The 22116-nt window shown below is 38.5% G+C and overlaps 1 long non-coding RNA gene across 1 annotated transcript in view; it reads left to right on the top strand.

Moving 5' to 3' along the window:
• The first annotated feature begins 1748 nt into the window (after nt 1–1748).
• Nucleotides 1749–22116, top strand: part of LOC141414897 (uncharacterized) — a 73598-nt gene continuing 53230 nt past the window's right edge. Inside the window, exons 1-2 of the long non-coding RNA XR_012439865.1 lie at nt 1749–1800; nt 6977–7214. This is a non-coding gene — a long non-coding RNA (uncharacterized lncRNA). The remainder of the gene's footprint in view (nt 1801–6976; nt 7215–22116) is intronic.

Below are 22116 nucleotides of genomic sequence, written 5' to 3'. Positions count from 1 at the left end.
TCCTTGTTTTGAAGATCCCTGAGTACCTCAGACTCATAGACCCTCCCTCAAGATGGCACCTTGCCACATCTTTCTGAGGTATAGGAATGAAGGGCTGTCTTATCTGCTGCTGGCCTGTTGCACAGGGGAAATTACTGTCCTGTCATATCCCTGCACTGGTTTTAGAGTTTTCAGGTGGTGTAGTTATTGTCCCAGAGCTAGGTCTGTCAGTCTGGTTTACCTTGAGGTAGAGGCCTTGCTTCCCCTCCCCCAGGGGGGAGCTGGACCTTGAGTCCTGGCTGGACCTACAAACTAATTCTTGATTTACTCTGTCATCTTTTCAATTTGCTGTAGTTTTCAGATACCCTGTCACTCTCTTGTGGTTCTCCATGCTCTTCCTCTTTTTGGCAGTTCTATATGTAGTCTCCTTTTTGTTATCCAGTCTCTTATTTACAGGGTCTGATGAAGAAAGCTTCTACTCCTTCTTGCTCCCTCTCTCTCCCTTATTTCTTAACACTTAAAAAAGTCTTGCTTTCTTTTTCTTCTCCTCTGAGATTTCTTATTGTCTTTTAAAATTGTCCCACTAATTCTTGAAGATTTGTTCATAAAAAATAGTCCCCTCTCTCCTATGAGTGGATGATTCCTATTTCTCTGTTTTCTACTTCACTGACTCTCTTCTTAATCATATTCATTAATTTTTTTCTATAACTTTCATTTATTTGGATCATAGTTTTTACCACACTTGCATAGTTATAACAGCTATTTTCAATCTTTTGTCTGAAAAGTCCAACATTGGGGTCAAATCAAGGTTATCTATTTTGATTTTCTTTTCCTTTAGAGTGGGTTAATATTCTTGAATCATCACATATGAGTTTGGACTGAACCCTTGACTCTAAGTATCAGGCCATATAATTATGGACTCTCATATTCTTCCAAAGAACATTTGCTTACATATTTTATCAGACAATTAACTTCAGTAAATGCATACAGAACTTGTAAGTTGGGCACTGGTGGCTCACGCCTGTAATCCTAGCTACTCAGGAGGCAGAGATCAGGAGGATCATTGTTTGAAACCATCCTGGGCAAATAGTTTGCAAGACCCTATCTAGAAAAAAACACATCACAAAACAGGGCTGGCAGAGGGGCTCAAGGTGTAGGCCATGAGTTAAAACCCTAGTACCACAAAAAAAAAAGTTGTTAATGCCTGTGGGTATTGGAACAGTTAGGTACTTCTGGTCTTAGGTCAGTTCTTTAAGTCATAGTTGCAAGTTGGTTTCAGTGTATGACCCCTATCTGTGGCTCAAGGGTCATTCATAGACCATAGACTTATCCTGAGTTTATACAAAGAATTTGGGGTTCCCCTTCATTGATTCTATTTTAGGATTTTCCCCTTACTCTCTAGTGGATCTAGTTGTTCTAGTTCCTTGTCCTGGATCCTCTGGTCAGAAGAATGATGGGCTTCTTTGTTGAAGTTTGAGCTGCTCTGCATCAATTCTGCTGAGATAATAGCCACCCCTGGAGCAACCCACAGAAATCTCCAGCTGATATCTTGGTCCAAGTTTTGAAACCCCTTTTATAATTTGCCTGCTTTTGTTTAGTCTTCAGGGCTTTCAGGCAGTTTTGCTTTATATTCTGTTCAGAGCCTATATAGCTATTATTTGTAAGAGGACAGGGTTGTTACTGCTTCTGCTCCATGCAAGATGTTTGAGTCACTTCTTTCCCAAGATTAAAGATTAAACTCACACTTGAATTTGTCTGCTTTGTACTTCCAGAATCAGCTGTCCACTTGACTCATCCAGCCTGCTGAAGTCCAGACTCCAGGTGAAATGTTTTGTTGTGTTGCACAGGATCCCCTGTAGGGGTAGCTTTTTGGTCTAGGTTAAGGGAGGACGGGGAATTTAAGCCAGATAAATCCTTTAGGTAGACTGTGAGCAGGTTTCACATTCTTAGTGTCTACCACCAGTTCTTCTGTATTAGCAGAATAATTGCTTTATTTAGTTGGTATCAGAATTTCTTGGATGTCATAATGTTCTGTTTATGAACACTGAATATCAGAAGCACAGCGACTTTGGTTACTATGGTGAGAGAAACACTGATAATAGCTTGAATGTGAAAAACTATAGACCCCTTGATGGATCCAAAAATGAAATGCTCCACTTCAAAGGCCAAAAGGACCACAGCAATGTAAAGAATACCTTCCTTACCCTGCCTCTCCCCTTCTCCCATTTGGTTTATTATCGATACAAAAAGTATTGGTAACACTTCTGTCCAATTATGTAGGCCAGATCAATAATTGAAATGAATGTGCTACTTCTAATGTAATAAAGTTAGTAACTGACTTAAATTATGCAGTATTGATTTTCAATTTTCTTATGTTTGACCATTGCCATATGAATACTTGTTTCATAAAAGTTAATATGGCTTATAGCCAATTCTTAAGTATTACTTTATTCACACAAATCTGTGTATTTATATGTGTGTTGCCTACACATGTACACATGCCTATACATGCATACACACAAGCACACATGTGTATATGCATGTATGAATATTATACACACATAAATATACACATATGTATATAAATGTATGCTTATGGATGAATTTTACATACACACATGTATTTCAGTTTTTAAGTAGTTCTTAAGGAGGGCTCTGATAATAGGAAAGCAATAATCTGCCTCTTATGATAGAAGTTAAAGGACAAGAATGAGCGAGGTGGAAATGGTGCTTGTTCCTGAGCTGAGGTGGCCACGCAAGGAAATATTTCTCAGTAACACAATGTAAGAACATGGACAGACTTGGTGTTGTTAGAGGAGAGAAACTGAAGCAGAAATAAACCCTACTGTCAAAGACTACCAGAACATACTTGTAATTAAAAGCTTGCTCCAAGTGGTCAAGACTTGATTAGTAGCTGACAACCTCCCTAATTTTTCTTCTACTTCAAATTTAGGACCAACTAGAGAAAGCCAAATGTGAACATCACTCTTCTCACCAAGCAGTCACATAGGATGCCTTTAGTCAGCCTGCTGAGCTCCCCATGCCTGTAGATCTAATCAGCACACACCAGAAGCCTGTAATGTTTCTGTCTTAAAGGTTCCCATGGCTCTGCTTTTGTGTCTGTGCCCAACATAAGTGACAGTGATGTAACCTCTGGATAAATGGCATATGCTCTCATTTACTTGGTCTTCATTTATTTCCACAACAGATATGTATAACCATCACCATGATCAATTTTAAAACATTTTATCCATCCTCAAAGTATGGTCAGCCTCATACTCCCATCTCTCCCCAAGACCAGAGCAATTACTAACCTTTTTATAGCTGCATAGATTTCTCTGGTGTGGATTTTCACATGAATGGAATCATATGGTGTGTGGGTGGCCTGTTTTGACCAGCTTCTTTCACTCTGCATAATGATTTCAAAGTTCTGTATATGGTAGAATGTGTCTATATTTAATTCCTTTTTTTAGGTGGAACAATACTTCATTGTGTGACTATAACATATTTTGTTTATTCAGTCATCTTCTAACAAACATTTGAATTTTTTCACCTTTCCTCTATATGGATAATATTGCTATGAAGATTAGGGTACTTGGGGCGGGGTGTAGTGATTCATGCTTCTAATCCCAGCTACTGAGGATCAGAGATCTGGAGGACCACAGTTTGAAACCAGCAAGTAAGGTGGTGCACTCTGTTAATTCTAGCTATGTAGGAGGTGTAGGTAGGAGGATTGTGGTCTCAGGTTGGACCTAGGCAAAACCATGAGATCCTATCTAAAAAATAACTAAAGTGTAAAGTGCTTAAGACATAGCTCAAGAGGTAGAGTGCCTGTCTAGCTAGCATGAGGCCCTGAGTTCAAAGCCCAGTGTGCAGGATTAGGATATCTTCACAATTTTTGTTTAGTATCAAGGAAGAATGAAGAGGAGCTAGAGTTGTCATTCGTAAAGAAGTAACAGTGACTCTTGTCATCAGGAAAAGAGTGGTGTTTGGCTACTTGGTGTTAGCATGTTCTGGCCTTTGATTTACCTTCAGACATGGATACCAAGTTGTCCTGGTTTTGTCTGCACACAGTGACCTTTTCTGCTTGTTTTTTGGATTGTCTATGTTCATTATGTAAGACTACAACCTGTTCCTCATTGGCAGCTTCTGGGCAGGTTTTCTACTTGTTCTCAGGTGTTAAAAAGATGGTCTTGGAAGCATATTATTTCAGGAAGAGTTAAAAGTTTTCACTATAGATGATATGCTACAAACAATGTCAGTGAAGATTGAACAGAGAAGCTGCATGGTGCCACAGAAAAAGCACAGAATCTGTTTATTCTGAGGACAATGACTGGCACCAGGAATGAGGTGATTTCAGCTTAGTCCCCAAAAGTCCTGTGAACAGCTTGCTGTTTCAAAATGGAGTTATCTGCCCAGGAAGCAGGTGAAATTCTTCCTCTAGATGCGCTTAAGTGGGAACTCACTGTCCACTTATTGGTGGTCTTGTAAAAAGAATCCAGGCAAATGGTAGAGTCTTACCTGGAGATGTCTTCAGAGATTTTGTTGAGCCTGATTACTCTGAACTCCCTTCTCAAGACTGTCCTGTCTTTCAGTATTTCATACCTCTGTTCTCTCCAACATCTGTGATCTCTCATTTGTGTAGACCATGTGAATTTAAAACTGAAAGGAGGAGCTGTTTCTCCTTTCTGTGAATGTGTAAATAGTGCTGTTAATATTTTCCAGAACGTGTTAGAAGATATTAAAAGAGAAACATAGTGACCAAGCACTAGAAAGAAGCTGAGCCATCTCTTAGCTCCTCTGCCTTCATGGATGATGGTATTTTCTAGAGCAGTGGTCCATGACAATTGCTTGGTGCTATCACTTTGGTCTGGCTTCTATCATCTTCCCTCCACTATCATTTACAAGCCTGAAGACACCTGAGTATGTTGTTTCGTTCAATATTTTTTAGACATAGATTAAATAAAGTGAGTTTGACTCTGTTGACTTACTTGTCCTTCTTACCTGGAGATGTCTTCAGAGATTTTGTTGAATCAATCATGGATCCACCTCATGAAGGGCATGTTCCAGATTGTAAGTCTCCATAAAGATGTACAGGCAAGGTAGGAAGAGTAGACAAGCCATGTCATGCCACTGGGCATTTATTTGCTAATTTACATATTATAGCTGGGTTCTTCCCACTGGCACCCCAGTCCTTGTTTTTTCACAAAAAATTATGATTCTTACTGGCTGAATTTTTGTTCTCTGTATTTGAAAATCGTATTGAATTTCCTGTTAGGTAATGATTTTTGACACACTCTGAAAATGGGAACCCCAGACAACCTAGAATGACTTCTTAGTATCTTCAGAATAAGAGAACAAAGTTTTCCTTAGCCCAGTATTTTAGGTTGCCTATAATCTGATTCTAATCTGCCTTTTAACACAAATTATAGTGATGATATGTTATTGGTGATGATAATAACATAGCAAAGTTTATTGAGCATTTTTACATGCTAAGCACTATGTAAAACCCTTTGTGAAGGTTAACTTAACTGATTATAAATAATGATTATAAATTAGGGAATTAGTGCTATAGATACTCCTTGATTCATGATGAGGTTACATCCCATTAAATTCATCTGTGTTAGTTAGCTTTCCATCTCTGCAACAAACACCTGAGATGACCAGCTTAGAAAGAGAAAAGATTTATTTACTTCATAGTTTTAGAGATTTCAGGTCATCATTGGTTGGTCCCATTGCCTGTGGTGAGGCAGTCCATCAGGCTGGTGTGCGTAGTGGATCAAGCTGTTCACCTCATAGCAGTTGGGAAGCAAAAGGGGGAGAGGAAGAGACCAGTGTCCTACAATAACCTGAAGCCTCTCACTAGGCCTCATATCTGAAAGGGTCTACCACCTCCTAATTCTGCCATCTGAGGACCAACCTTTAACACATGGACTTTTGAAGGATGTGCTAAGTCTAAACTATAGCAGCATCACTAAGTTGAAAAATATCATGTGGAAGATGCATTTACTATACCTAACCTACTTCACATCACAGTTTAGTGATGTAGCCCATTGCAGAGTCTTAGCCATTTCTCTCATGACCAGGTGGCTGACTGGGAGCTATGGTTTTTTTGCTGCCCAGGATTGCAAAAATAGGGTCATATTTCATATATTTGGGAAACATCCAAACTCAAAATTCTACATATGAATGTGTATCCCATTCATATCATTATAAAGTCAGAAAATCATAAGTAGAACCATAGTTACATTGAACAACTGTAAATTGAGAACCATTTGTGTATATATTTAAAGATGTAGAAAGAGAGGCTCAGAGAAGTTAAATAACAATTTGCCCAAGAACACACAGTTATTAATGAAAGATTTATGTAAGAATACAGATATGATTTTCAAGTTTATTCTTTAATATTTTTTGTGTTCTATCTTCCTTACAACCTCTACCTCCCAGGAATATTTTCCTCCAGTGCATGTATGGTACCTGCCCCATGCTATAAGCTGTATGCTCTTCTGTCTCTGTTCATGTTCTGTCCACTGTCTCTTCTCCAGTCCACTGAACAGCTCCCTTTCTTGTTAGTCCACCAGGAAAGCAGGAGGGAAAATGTTTTCTCAGCAATCGACTGGAAAAATTTCTGGAGCATAATTCATGCAAGCCCATATGGCTGAGGCAGTGTATGTGCAGAACCCCAGCAAAAGTAATCAATACAGTGACAATTAAGGAAGAGAGGTGTCCCAACCATGAACAAGAACTTACATTTACATGTGCTTCCTTTGAACTGGATAGCTTAATTTTCACCCCTGGAAGGAGGAACTACTTGTGACAGGCAAACTGTAAGATAGTTCTCACCCTTGTGGAATCCTGCCCTTGAGTTTGAATGGGACCTGTGACTTGCTATTTTAACCCACAGAACATGGCAAAGGTAATGCTGTGTCACTTCTGTGTAAGGTACATAACCTTATGGCTTCCATTTGCTAGTCAACTCTCTTTATTGCCTTTTTAGCTTGCATGCTGTGATGAAGTAAGCTGCCATGTTGGAGGGGCCACTGTCTAAGATCTGAGGTTGCCCTCTGGCAATGTCTGGGAATGTAGGCCTCAGTCCAACATTCTTGAAGAACTGAATTCTACCAATAGCCATGTGAGCGTGGAAATGGATCCTTCTTCAGTCATGGTTTCAGATGAGACTCAGGCCTTGGCCAACACATGTTGTGATCTTTCAAGAGTCCAGATTTCATATGCAGGTGTGTCTAATTGTACAGTCTGGGCTTTTTTTTCTTTTCCTTTTTTAAAACCACTTCACATTTTCTCCTATAGCTTATACAGAAGTCAAATGAATAAATGAATTCCTTACAGTTTTCAAAGATCCTATTTAGATGTGAACACATGATAACCATATATTCTGTTGCTCTGAAGAGAGGATGAGGTATAAAAGGGAAGGGCAGAATTTACTTAATAAATATTCCTTTCGACATCTTAAAATGTTTCAATAGAGTTGCAGAAAGAAAAGACAGAGCACTGTTGCTATGGAATTCTTTAAATTGACTATTGTGGTCTCTTCAATTTGAGGTCACTAGATTTATTATCTCAGGAAGGATTTTGCCAAACACATAAGTACAGATGATTTTTAAAAACTCACATTTGGAGATGGCATGATAAATATTTATGAGACTGGGACATTTGACTGACATTGAGCCCAGCCTTTTGACCTCTCTGTTGGCTGCCATTCGTTGTTCTTTTTCACTCATGCTATACTTGGCAGAGTGAAATCAGGAAACTATAAACAATTAATTTGGGAACTGAACAAATTTCATCTCCACTGCCTTCCACAGGTTTGTTTGTTTTATTGTGACCTTGAGTAGAAGGAAGTATTTCCACTTAACAAGTTGGGATATGATGAAACATTTGATTACTTTCTCAAGGAAAAAGTGTAATCTCTATATCAGGTAATTTGAAAACATAAGCTTCAAACATATTTTACTAGCTTGTGATTTAATACTTCTAAAAAAGTATGCTTGTAGCTCAACTATAAAAGCACATTGTATATATGTTTAATTGTGCTGAATACAGAATATTTTAATCATGACACTTCATATTGAATTTAAATGTCAATCTCAGAAGTGCTGAAAAGTGTCCCCTCCTCTGCAAGTATGCTGTTTTCCACAAGTCTGGAATTCTTATTAAACTATTATTCTTTGTCTGTTCTCTAATGGTCTGTGCATTTCTTCCATCCCAAGAACAACGGGAATTGGGGATGACAGGTCTGGAGGCAGGCTGCTCAGGAAACTTTGTTTCTGTCTGGACAATAAACATTTCTCTTGAATTAACCATCACCCCGGGCACTCCACATTGAAGAACCTAATCTATTTGCAGCAGGCGTTAATGTGCACTGGAATATTTCATTAGATAGGATTGGAGAGTGAAGTTAGCCTAAAAGGAAAAAAATGCAGAAAGTTCAAGGATGCCATTTTTTCCACCTCTGAGAATCATTCTCTCAGTTCTTTGAATTGAAATAGAACAAATAAATCCAAAACCTTAGCCAGCAAAGTGAAGTCTCTGTCTCACTGTATTAAATTATGTAGTTCATTTTTAGATTTGGGTTTGAGATTTTCCCCATGTAACATTCCTCAGGTGTGTGGGTATTGCTCCAGTACAGATTTCATTATTATAATTTAACCTGAAACAAAAACGTGTCACTTGTCACTCACCTTCTATTGTAGTTTTAATCTAAGTCCAATTTGGCACAGATCCAACCTAGCTTTGGAGTTGGAAGGTGACAACACAGCAACACTACATTAGTAACTACAGAATTAGGAGCCAGGCTTCCCAGCACTGGAAAGACAGTGATGGATCACCAAACACTCATGCCACCAACACTGGGAAGAATGCATGGTGTGTCTTATTTCCCAAGGAAACATTCACTTGCCAACAGATCTAATACTCCCTTTGGGGGGTAGAATTTATTTGGTAATGTTTGTAGCTTTAAAGGAGTTCATTTTTTCCAGCTAAGTTTATCCCTGAATATTTGATTTAAAACATTAGTTGTTTTTGTCTTTGGTTGTTAGGCTAAGCCTCAAGGCCTTAGGACCCTTCCTGTAGCCCACCTTCTGTTTTCCCTATTGCTGTATTACTGCTGATGAGGAGGCCATCACACCTTATTGATTCAGTTCTCCATGGCCTCCTCCACATCAGGTTATAACACAGATGGGAGTCTTCAAGCCATTAGAGGCAGCCACTTCAAAACGGATCCCATCAATCTCAGGTGTACTTTAGAGACACCCTAAGACTTTCACCTCAGATCATCTTTACAGTTCTGCTACCGTGTGTGAATCCAGATGGGAGGTTTCTGAGCTAGTGAGGCAGAACTAGAGTGTTATTGTAGGACTAGTGGGAAAGCTTGGGGCACTTCACTAAGATTCCACACGTAGATGAGATTTATAACCTACCTACAGTTATTTTGAAACACACCCACAGCTTGGCAGATTGATATTCTTGCAAACACGACCTGGTTTGTGTTTTGCTTTCTTAAAAAAGGAGGCTAAATTGATGGAGAGCCCATTACTTCCAACTTTAATCACTTCAAGGCAATTAAAGCAATTTTGTGTTTTCTGCTTTAGTGTTCCCCTGAAATGGCAGCATCTGGACAGCTGTAATTACTGTTTCAGTTCAGTGAAATGCAAAAAATGATAGGCTTGGTGACTCTCAGTGGTTCTTTTCTCCATTGTGTTTCTGATTTCTTGACTGTGGGGTTCTGGTTTATTTTCTGTTAGTGTTAGGTGAGGTGACATCAAGTTTGAGGATGCATGTGCTCCCCGGACATGGAGATGGACCCCAAAAGAAAGTGACTTGAGGAAGCTGAAGTGATGAGCATCTAGGCTTTCCTATGCACAGTGTTCTCTGTGGATTACTTTCCGACCATGAATCTTGGCAGCATTGTTTCAGTTGCTTTTTCCAGCCCCCTGCTCTTACACTCCCACATTGGTTTGAAAAGAAGAGCTTGCTATGCAACAGACCTTGGCATAGAAAAAGTACTTGGTAGTAGTCATTAAGACTGTTGTCATTAAGACAGTCACCAGGACTATCTCTCCCGAAGTGCCACCATATAGCAGTCCTGTGTTTAGACATGCACAGGACCAACCTGTTGCATAGTGGAAATGGTGTTTGTGGATCACATCCTGGCCTTTCCAGGGCACAGGTAAGTTCTGTGCCCAGACACTCACATCACAGCTTCTGCTATACTGACTCTGCTTCCTCAGTGCACCCCTGTGGTCCCATAGAAGAAGACCCCCCTAGGGCCAGCCAAGAAAGGACTAAAAATTGCATGCTTAATTTAAGAATAAGTGTTTTGGTTTGAGGAGGAAAGAAAAGAGAGAGCTACCACATGACAACCACACTAGAGTAGTATTAGTCTATTTTTCATTACTATAATAAAATACCTGAGACAGGCTAACTTTATAAAGAAGAGGTTTATTTACCTCAAAGTTCTGGAGGTTCCAGGGCATGGCACTGGCATCAGCTTGGCTCTGGTGAACACATCATGGCAGATGACAGGAGCATGTGTGACAGGGAGAAACTACATAGCAAGACAGGAAGCCAAAAGTGATTCAGAGTTCAGCCTCATCCTTATAAAAACTTAATCTGATGAGAGCACAGGGGTTCCATGACAGCTATCTTAATCCCTTCTGAGGGTAGCCACCCTGATGACCTAAGGACTTCACAATAGACTCTACTTCTTAAAAAAATCCACCCTCTTAATACCCCACAATAGTGATTAAATTTCAACACATGAACCCTTGGGGGACATAGTAAAGCATATCTAAACCACAGAAAATGGATTTGAGAGACCTGGACAAGGCACATCCTCCTAATGGGGAGAAATTGGAGAGTAAACTAGCATCAACTTGACGTGAAGAGAGATGTGGTCTGAAGTAGATTTACAAGAACTGGAAAATAGCAAATGGCTTGATTTGTTCAGGTCAGTGGAGATGAGGAAATACGGGGAAGAGCTATATGAAATAATCTTTTGGCATGGACACAAAGAGTGCAAATATTTATGTCTTATGTTAATGTCTGCAGGGTGCATCCACCCTAGAGATAGCACCAAACTACCAAGGAAATAGATAATTGTCCAAAGAATGGCAGACACGATCTGTATTTGGACACTATGTGCTGGCATAGGCTGGGGTGGTGGCAGTATGAATCCATTCTTGCTTGGGTTAGTGTAGCTATTGCTACCTTTATGAACTGTTAGCAGGAGAGATAAGAACCAAGACTTCAATATAATAATGTCCCTCACATCCTTCTGGGAGATCAATCAGCTGCTTGATTAACAAGTAGATTTCCATTTTGGAAAAAATGATTGTTTATCCATACTGGGATTGATATATGTACTAGATTTGGGTTTTCATCATTTCCCACAGTGCCCTAGTTTACAGTATTTAAAATCTCATAGGTTTTCTGATATACCAACATGGGATTCTACAGAACCATAGATGTATGATAATAGAATCCATTGGTTGTACCATTTTCTGCATTCCCCAGAATCTGCTGACCTGATAAAGCATGGATTTGCCTCCTCAATGTGCAGCTTAGATGTGACTTTGGAGAAGATACTCTTTGCTTTTTGGTTCTTCTTTTTTTTTATTATTCATTTATTCACACGTGAGTACATTGTTTGGGTAATTTCTCCCCGCTGCCCCCCGCCTGCACCCCTTGCTTCCAGGCAGAACCTGTTCTATCCTTATCTCTAATTTTGTCGAAGAGAAGACATAAGCAATAATAAGAAAGATAAAGCATTTTTGCTAGTTAAGTGTAGCTATACAGAGAGATTCCTAGCTTTGCTTTTATGTACAAATGTGTTACAACCCAGGCTGATTCATCTCTAACTGATCTTTACACTGGTTCCTGATCCCCATCTCCTGTTGAACTTTGTCGCTTTAAGGTTTCTGTATTAGTTTCTCTGGAGTGGGGACATCAAATGCTTTCATGTTTTGGGTTTTCTACCTTTCCCTATACCTCTAGTATGTGATCTCCCCTTGTCATGTGACCCAAGTCCAACAACGTTGCTGTATTTGCCCTAGTTTTGAACCAATTATCATTACTCAGTATTGTGTACCTGATGAATGATTACCTTGATTCAGGAATCTAGAGAAAGAAATAGGGCTGGCTCTCTTACCATCATCTGGAATCATCTATGGGAAATTCCTGAAGCTTTAGTCTCAAACCTGATTTCAGGTTTGAGTAGGAAACTTCTACAGGGGATATAATGAATTCCACTGAACCTAGAGTTACAGTGGTGGTTTTTGGCTTCTCATGACAATAGAGCAGCAGCCAGTGAGGAAGTTACGCTGGCAGGGGCAGTGGGCCTTTATACCGTGAACAGATGAGTCCTCTATAATAACCATGAGCTGCATGGTGAAGGCGGAAGTCCAAAGGAGCACACTGATGACTGGGCCAATTCTGAGTGCTCCCCTGCCCAAAAATAACCACAAATTTCCTTCAGTCATAGCCTTCGAGGAAATGATAAGCTCAGTGGTCCAAGAGGGAAATAAGAAAAAAATGTATGGTGTTGGAACACACTGCAATAGTAGGGACTGGAACTTAGGACAATAGCCTTCTGTTACAAATTTTGCAAAAAATTTATAATCAGAAATAAACTAACCATCACATTGAAGAATCAGAGACCCTAATCATTACACTAATACGAAACGTGTGAATTTGAGTAGTGTGAGAGTCATACTTCAGTGGGCCTTATGGGTGTAATAATGCCCACCTCTGTTTCTTCAGCATTTATCATTCCCATTGAAACTTTTTTTCCTTAAGCACATGAAATTCTCTGAATGAGATCTTTATGTAAGGAAACATATTGACCTATACATATGGCAGTGCACCTTCCTGGGGAATCAGTGGTCTTAGGAGCATCAGTCCAACAATGCAAATAGGAGTAATTATTTAATGTTACTCTATTAGTATATTTTGGGATTATCTTCCAAATAAATGATTTCTAAGGAAAGCCAACCTAGGAAAACCATCGTCTGCTGTGGCCTGCCCTAGCATTTCACAGGCTGGTCCACTGCTCCCCATCCATTTTTAGGAGTGGACATGTGAATAGGAACTGGTGATGGTTCAATTGCTGAGTTCTTATTTTCTGAGCTTCTGTGTTGCCAAGCTCACTTGCCTCCAATCCAGATTCTACACTCTCCTCACTTCACTGTGCTTCATCTCAGGCTGAGGAGCTGGGCTCCTATCATGGTCCTCTTTCTTCAGCTCTGACTGGTTGCCTTGATGAGTATTCCAACCTTCTCAAAGACTACCGTTCCTCTCTGGAGCATCATCCATTGATGAGTTTCAATACTCTGTCTTACCTATATCAATTTTCTTTCCTGGTGCAGGATTCTAGTCTCAAGCATCTGGCATATTCATACGTATTTTCTAAATGACACTTTTATTCCACGTGTGTGCAGTCTCTTGCCTGCTTACCACATCTTTGTTTTCTGTTCTTCCATTTGGTATCCAATGCCCACTCTCTCTGAAATTATTGTGAAGACTACTGGGTTTCCCACAGAGAGGTCCTGAATACCTCTTACCTGGATGCTCTGCAACTCATTCAGCTGTCCCATCTCTGTCTCACCCTAGTATTTAAGGATCAACCCAGATACTCCCTACTACCTGCCCATGTTTTACAAAGGTAAACTGTAACCACTTTAAAGACCAATATAAGAACAACCCAAGATTCTCTTTCTCTCTGAAGTCTTGTTTCTTTTAATTGGGAAGTAATTTCATACTTGTTTGAATTAGTTACCAAACCTTGTATAATTTTTATAAAATTTTTTCCTTTAGTGTCTTATGTGTTGTACTATGTGAGTAATATTTCTTTTATATTTTATAAATTTTTACAATTTAGTTCTATAATTCATATTTAGTTAATTTTTATGTTTGTTATTAATTAACAATATTTTTCTCCCTATCTCCACAAATATATCCAATAGTTCCAAAAAATTTGCCAAAAAGACTTTCAACATTGAATTTCCTTGGCACATTTGTAGAAACTCTGTTAGCCCTAATAAATTGTCAGTTACTTGAGGCAGTAGTTGTGTCTAAATGATAATCATATAATACCCAGCACTTCATCCAGTGTCTTAAATATGGTTTCTAGAAAGCAGTGTATGTGCAAGAAACATCTGTCAAAATTACATACATCAATGCTAAGCTTGGCATTATGATGAAAACAATTTGGTTGATCATTCTTTAATCCTTAATCAGTGCTGCACTTTCTCAAATGCTCTATGTTATATCTCTAGGCACTGATACCACATCCAGTCCTGCTGTGCCTCATCTAGGCCGCCTCTCAGGAAACTGCCCTCAGTCCTTCACAGGAACATACTGGCAGTGACGGTAGCTGCATAAACCATTATTCTATCCTGGGTCTCACTCTTACTTAGCTCTTAACTCAAAAATCTTTTTCAAAAAAGTTGTTTGCACTTTTGGAAAGTTGTAGCATTGTACAATTTCATTGTCATTAGCTCTGAGAATTCCATTCCTCCTGGGCTAGATTGATGTGCATCCACATAAATGTTCATATTGGAGCAAATCCCTTTTTTCTCATGTTTCTGACTCAAGTTCTTCCAAAATACTGTCTTTCATTTTTCTTCAATTGGAATAAGGGTAAAGTTGCCCTTTAGTATGACTACACCAAGACAGCTGTGCCTGTGTGCGCTCTCTCTCTCTCTCTCATATTCTCTTTCTCAAACTAGGAAGCAGCTATTATTAACAATAGACCAAAATGTTGGAAAAATAGACAGAACTTAATCTATTTGCTTTCTTGTAAACTGTGAGTTGTGTAATGAGAGTACAAAAGTAATTTTATCAGTGGCATTTATACTGAATTACCAGGCAGAAATATTTACAAGCCCTACAAATGTGGTTAGGTAGAGTTAATTATACAAGCAATGGAGCTCTCAGCTGTATTCTGTACTTTTCAGAGTAGAGGTTTTTAAATCTTTTAAAAAGAACTTTTTGGACACTATTAAGTTGAAATTTAAAGATTTTACTTTTAAAATATTTACTGTTAGCATGTTATACTATAATTAGTTTCTGTTTATAGACCTGATATAATATGACCCACTATATTTACTTATTAGTTACTTTAAAATGTGTTCTTGATTTTTAAGATTTTCTATGTAAACAAAATTTTCAAGTAGATACAGTATTATCTTATTCTCCAGTCTTTACACACCTCCTTTCATACTGGCTTAGAATCAATGATGAATAAAAGTGATGACAATGGTCATCTCTCACTTCTTCCAAATCAAAGTAAATGCTCAGTAGCACAACATTCTGTATGATGGAGCTAAAAGGTTGTTTCTTTATTTTCTACAGATGGTCTTAGATTAAGTTTCTTTCTAGTGCTTGTTTCCTGAAAGAATTCATATGTACATGGGATGGTTGAAGTTAGCATTTTCTCTTTATGTATTTTGATAATTTTTCTCCTTTATTCTGTTAATATGCTGATCTTATTGGTTAATATTCTAATATTTAAAGAAGCTTGCATTCATAGTATAAATCCCATGTGTGTATAAATGTGTGTATAGCTATATATAATTTTTACCTCATCAATCATAGTTACAAAACTGCTTTAAAGTCTTTACAATAATTACAAAATCTGACTGATCTTGGGATCAATATTAAATGTCCTTTCCTGCAAAATAAAATTAGTTTTATGGTTTTCAGGCCTCATTGTGTTGATACAGTGGTTCCAGATTGCATTCTTTGACACTGTAAATTCTACATGTGATAGAATTTCTAGGTTCCCCCATTGCTATGAAGAGCACTGATGTTTTGTTGCAGAAGGAAATTAACATGGAGTCCAATGACAGCCACACGATGGCTGTGGCTTCATTCTCAGTTCAGTTCTTTATGCCTCAGTTAAACTTCACTTCTGGTCTTCCCTGCACATGTGTGGTTTCTATACCTGTGCACTTGGACTGAGTTTAAAATACATTTGTGTTTTATTTTCTTCACTGTCTTTCTTTGTTCTGAGGCTTCCACATAACTCTGCTGGGCCTGGTTACCTTGATGCTTTGATCTGGTTCCTCCAACCAGAAAGATGTATTGGAAGCTGTGTCATTGTTATACTGCCACACAGTGATCAAGTCTGTCCTAAGGGAAAAGCATCAAAAATCAGGGGACTTAGCACAGGGAAACTACTTGTTCTAAATTTAGACTCCTCTCTCAAATTTTTCTTTAAAAATGACATGAGTCTAGATTCTTCAGGTAGTTGGTCATTTCAGATTTTGTTCAGAGGTTTTAGCTGTTATTTGAAGGAAGAGCAGTGAGATAGGCACACTTGCTTCTATTCTGGAAGTGGAAATCTCTACCTCCGCACTAGTAAGAATGTTTGCACTATGACATGCATACAGAATGTGCACCAAGTATGGTCTAATACTGGAAAAGCTTTTTAAAATATAAGTTCACTGTATTAGCTTTCTAATACATCTATTATTGTGTAAAATACCTGAGATAATCAACTTATGAAGAGGAAAGGTTTGTCTTCACTCCTGGTTTCAGAGGACTTAAGCTGTGGTCAGTTAGCCCAGTTGCTTTTGGATGTGTGATTAGACAACACATCGCAGTGAGAAGCATGAGGTGAACAAGCTGCTAAAAAAGTATAGCACAGGGGAGATTCCAAGATGGCGGCTAGAGGGAGGAAGCAGAAAGCAAGCCTCCCTATAGTGAATTCTTGGAGAGATGCTGGAGATACACTTTGCAGGCATAATCACTGAGAAGGGGCATAACTTTGACCCCTCCACACCTCCAGCAGGTGCAGAGAATCTCCACTTCAAGTTAAACGGAGAAACCAGGAGGACCCCAGGGCCACCAGTCACCCGTGCCCAGATGGCATGGGAAGACGCAGACCAGGTGAGGTTCACGGTACCGCGGTACTCCCATAGACAAGCCTAGGTCAGAACAGCATAGCCCCCTGGACAGACTGACCTCCACCTGGGGAAAAAAGAGAATCTGTGTAATAAGCAATAAGAACAATAAAGACATGTGGGAAAGAGGGTGGGGCGCCCTGAGCGCCGAAGATTGGGGGAAGGGAATCCTTCCGGGGACTGTAAATAAACAAGCAGGGCAGGCCGGAGAGGCCCTGGTGAGAGCGGGGGTGCGCGCCTAGCAACCAGGAGCAGGAAAGCTTGTGAGAGTGGCGGAGGGAGGAAAACTCCACAGGAGAGGGGGGAAGATCCACCTACCACTTGAACTGTAATAAACACACAGGCCTGACAACACAGGTGCAGTGTCACCTTTCCCAGTGTGCTTGGAAACGGGAAAGCTTGTAGCAGAGACTCCCGTACAAGAGAACTCTGAGCAAACAAAGCCTGCGGGGCCAGGTGAGTGCTAAGCTCACCCCAGAGATCTACATAAACAATGCCTCCAGCAACAGCAGGCTGACAGCAGCAGGCAGGCAAGCCACAGTTGCAGATACCATTCTCAGAACTGTCTCCAGACTCTTTTTTTTTCTTTGTCTCCCTACCTTTGATGAGAGAACAACCAAATTACACCTGCAAGCTGAAAAACTTACTGAAACTGTATTGCATTTGAACTTGGGACACTTGGTGGGGTTTTTTTTTTGTGTGTGTGTAGTTTTGTTCTTCTTTATGCATCCCCTTTGATGAGACAACTACAGAACAACATCTGAGGCACCATCTCCAGGATTGGAGACTGAGACTTCACTGCATTTGAACTTGGAAGTTTTTTGTTTTTTTGTTTTTTAAAATTTTCTATTTTTTCATTTTATTTTAATTCATTTTTATAAATAGATTTTTTCTTTCATTTACTTATATTTTATTTTTATTATTATCTTTTTATTTTTTTAGTTTTGATTTTCAATCCTCTGTCTCTCTAATGTCTGTTCAGCTTACTGTCGATTAGTACACTAAAGCTCCCTGTTTATACCTTTGAAATCTTATCTGACACCTTTTTCTGTTTTCTCCCTCCAGTCTGTGTATTTGTTTTTCCCATTTCTTTAACTTCTTGCTTTCCATCTCAGCTCACCCTTCCATTCTAAATATTACCATTGTTATTATTACCAGCTAGAAAATACTTAATTGCACACAGTACAGGGACAGTAACAACACCAAAGACAACGACGGGAAGACAGAAAAAACAGGGAAACCAGTTTCCCCACAGCAAAAAATTAGTACAGGAACCAGAGGGGAATGAAGAAAATAGGTACTCAGATCCGGACTCCAACAAAATGAAGATAAACTATGCCAAAGGACCCAATGAAGCCCACAAAAATAATTTAAAAGAAGACATACTACAGGTACTCAATGAGAATTTTATAGAGATGATACTGGATAGGGCCAACCAAAATGTACAGGAGACACTCAAGAAATTCCAAGACAATAAAAATAGGGAATTTGAAAAAGCAAAAGAAGAAATAAAGGAAACCATAGGAGCACTGTGTAAACACCAAAGTGAAAGAGAGAACATGACGAATAAACAGATAAATGAACTCAGGACAAAAATGGACAACATTAAAGAGGAAAACAGCCAGGATATGGAAAACCTCAGAAAATAGAATGAAACAGAACTGCAAAACAAAACGGAAGGCATATCCGGCAGAATAGAACAAACAGAAGACAGAATCTCAGAACTTGAAGATGAAATGGTAATTAAAGGAAAAACTGAAGAACTATTAATTAAACAACTCAAGACCTGTGAAAAGAAAATGCAAGAACTCACCGACTCCATCAAAATACCGAACTTGAGAATCATGGGCATCAAAGAAGGAGAAGAGGTGCAAGTGAAGGGAATGTGTAACATATTTAACATAATAATAATGGAAATTTTCCCAAATCTAGAGAAAGATATACCCATACAGATGCAAGAGGCCTCCAGGACACCAAACAGACCAGATCAAAATAGAACTACCCCACCACATATCATCATTAAAACAACAAGTTCAGAAACTAAGGAAAGAATATTGAAGGCTTTAAGAGAGAAAAAACAAGTAACATACAAAGGTAAACCCATCAAAATCACAGCAGACTTCTCAAGAGAAACATTAAAAGCAAAAGATCATGGGGTGAGATCTTCCGGGCACTGAATGAAAATAACTTCAATCGCAGGATACTCTACCCAGCAAAGCTATCATTCAAAATAGATGGAGCAATGAAAGTCTTCCATGATAAGCAGAAACTAAAACAATATGTGACCACAAAGCCACCACTACAAAGGATTCTTCAAGGGATTCTGCACACAGAAAGTGAAACCCAACTTAACCATGAAAAGACAGGCAGCACCAAACCACAGGAAAAGAAAAAGCAAGACAGTAGAGAGTAACCTCAACTTAGGTACACACAATCAAACCTTCAAACAACTAAGACAACTAAATGACAGGAATCACCACATACCTATCAGTACTAACGCTTAATGTTAATGGACTTAATTCACCCATCAAAAGGTACCGCTTGATGAAATGGATTAAAAAGGAAGATCCAACAATTTGCTGCTTACAGGAGACCCATCTCACTGACAGAAATAAGCATAGGCTTAGGATGAAAGGCTAGAAGAAGATTTACCAAGCCAATGGCCCTTGAAAACAGGCAGGAGTAGCAATACTTATCTCTGACAAAATAGACTTCAAACCTACATTGATGAAATGAGATAAAGAAGGACATTCCATACTAATAAAAGGGGAAATAGAAAAAAAGGAAATAATAATCATCAACCTGTATGCACCCAATGTCAACACACCCAATTTCATCAAACATATCCTGAAAGACCTAAAAGCATGTATAAACGCCAACACAGTGGTTGTGGGAGACTTTAACACCCCATTATCATCAATAAATAGGTCATCCAAACAAAAAATCAATAAAGAAATCCAAGATCAAAAATATGCAGTAGATCAAATGGACCTAGTAGATGTCTACAGAACATTTCATCCAACCTCTACACAATATACATTCTTCTCTGCAGTGCATGGAACCTTCTCCAAAATAGATCATATCCTAGGGCACAAAGCAAGTCTCAGCAAATGTAAGAAAATAGAAATTATACCGTGCATACTATCTGATCACAATGCAGTAAAAGTAGAACTCAACAACAAAAGTAAAGAGAAAAAACATGCAGAGAGCTGGAAACTAAATAACTCATTACATAATGAAGAATGGATTATTGATGAAGTAAAAGAGGAAATTAAAAAGTTCCTGGAAGTCAATGAAAATGAAAACACAACCTACCGGAACCTATGGGACACAGCGAAGGCAGTCTTGAGAGGAAAGTTTATAGCCATGAATGCATATATTAAAAAGACTGAAAGATCCCAAATCAATGACCTAATGATACATCTCAAACTCCTAGAAAAACAAGAACAAGCAAATCCCAGAACAAATAAAAGGAGAGAAATAATAAAAATAAGAACCGAAATCAATGAAACAGAAACCAAAAAAACCATAATTAATGAAATTAATTAATTTCATTAAATTTAATTTAATTTCATTGATTAAAACCAGAATTAATGAAACAAAAAGTTGGTTCTTTGAAAAACTAGACAAGATAGATAGACCCCTGGCAAACCTGACTAAAATGAGGAGACAAAAAACTCAAATTAGTAGAATCAGGAATGCAAAAGGGGAGATAACAATAAACACCATGGAAGTCCAGGAAATCATCAGAGACTACTTGGGAACCTATATTCAAATAAATTTGAAAATCTTAAAGAAATGGACAGATTTCTAGATACATATGATCATCAAAAACTGAACCAAGAGGAAATTAATCACCTGAATAGATGTATAACAGAAAATGAAATTGAAGCAGCAATCAAGAGTCTCTCCTATCCAGGACCTGATGGATTCTCTGCTGAATTCTATCAGACCTTTAAAGAAGAATTGATACCAACCCTCTTTAAACTGTTCCATGAAATAGAAAGGAAAGGAAAACTGCCAAACACATTTTATGAAGCCAGTATTACACTTATCCCAAAACCAGGCAAAGACACCCCCAAAAGGAGAACTATAGGCCAATCTCTAATAAACATTGATGCAAAAATCCTCAACAAAATATTGGCAAACCGAATTCAACACATTAAAAAGTTTATTCATCACAACCAGTAAGCTTCATCCCAGGGATGCAGGGGTGGTTCAACATACAAAAATCAATAAACATAATAAACCACATTAACAGAAGCAAGGACAAAAACCACTTGATCATCTCAATAGATGCAGAAAAATCCTTTGATAAGATCCAACACAATTTCATGATAAAAGCTCTAAGAAAACTAGGAATAGAAAGAAAGTACCTCAACATTATAAAAGTTATATATGGCAAACCTACATCCAGCATTATACTTAACGGAGAAAAACTGAAACCATTCCCTCTAAAATCATGAATGAGACAAGGATGCCCACTATCTCCACTCCTATTCAACATAGTACTGGAATTCCTAGCCAGAGCAATTAGGCAAGAAGAAGGAATAAAAGGAATACAAATAGGTAAAGAAATTGTCAAAATACCAGTGTTTGCAGATGACATGATCCTATACCTTAAAGACCCAAAAAACTCTACTCAGAAGCTTCTAGACATCACCAATAGCTATAGCAAGGTAGCAGGATATAAAATCAACATAGAAAAATCATTAACATTTCTATACACTAACAATGAGCAAACTGAAAAAGAATGTATGAAAACAATTCTATTTACAATAGCCTCAAAAAAAATCCAATACCTAGGTGTAAACCTAACAAAAGATGTGAAAGACCTCTACAAGGAAAACTATACACTTCTGAAGAAAGAAATTGAGGAAGACTATAGAAAGTGGAGAGATTGCCCATGCTCATGGATTGGTAGAATCAACATAGTAAAAATGTCTATACTCCCAAAAGTTATCTACATGTTTAATGCAATTCCCATCAAAATTCCAATGACATTCATTAAAGAGATTGAAAAATCTACCGTGAAATTTATATGGAAACACAAGAGGTCAGGAATAGCCAAGGCAATACTCAGTCAAAAGAACAATGCAGGAGGTATCACAACATGTGACTTCAAACTATATTACAAAGCAGTACCAATAAAAACAGCATGGTACTGGCACAAAAACAGACATGGAGACCAGTGGAACAGTATAGAGGTCCCAGA

This window comes from Castor canadensis, chromosome 12 (genome assembly GCF_047511655.1).
Source record: "Castor canadensis chromosome 12, mCasCan1.hap1v2, whole genome shotgun sequence".
NCBI lineage: Eukaryota > Metazoa > Chordata > Mammalia > Rodentia > Castoridae > Castor > Castor canadensis.
This window is presented reverse-complemented; position numbering and strand designations above follow the sequence as displayed.